This window comes from Rhincodon typus, chromosome 46, assembly GCF_021869965.1.
Source record: "Rhincodon typus isolate 14 chromosome 46, sRhiTyp1.1, whole genome shotgun sequence".
Lineage (NCBI taxonomy): Eukaryota > Metazoa > Chordata > Chondrichthyes > Orectolobiformes > Rhincodontidae > Rhincodon > Rhincodon typus.
Genome location: NC_063377.1, coordinates 6,023,361 through 6,023,696, shown reverse-complemented (window position 1 = coordinate 6,023,696; position 336 = coordinate 6,023,361). Strand labels below are relative to the sequence as shown.

At 55.4% G+C, this 336-nt stretch overlaps 1 non-coding gene across 1 annotated transcript; it reads left to right on the top strand.

Moving 5' to 3' along the window:
* Positions 1 to 74, top strand: trnai-aau. Its single transcript has one exon. It is a non-coding gene; the product is annotated as a tRNA-Ile (tRNA).
* The last annotated feature ends 262 nt before the right edge of the window (positions 75 to 336 follow it).

Here is a 336-nt window from a genome sequence, read left to right as displayed (position 1 = left end):
GGCCGGTTAGCTCAGTTGGTTAGAGCGTGGTGCTAATAATGCCAAGGTTGCGGGTTCAATCCCTATATGGGCCATTGTCTTATGGGTGGCTCAGTGGTTAGCACTGCTGCCTCACAGCACCGGGGACCGGGGTTTGATTGCACCCTTGGGTGACTGTCTGTGTAGAGTTTGCACATTCTCCCCCTGTGTCTGTGTGGGTTTCCTCCCATAGTCCAAAGATGTGCAGGCTAGGTGGATTGTAGAATTGGGGGATGGGGATGGGTCTGGGTGGGATGCTCCAAGGGTTGGTGTGGACCTGTTGGGCCGAAGGGCCTGTTCCCTCACTGTAGGGATTCT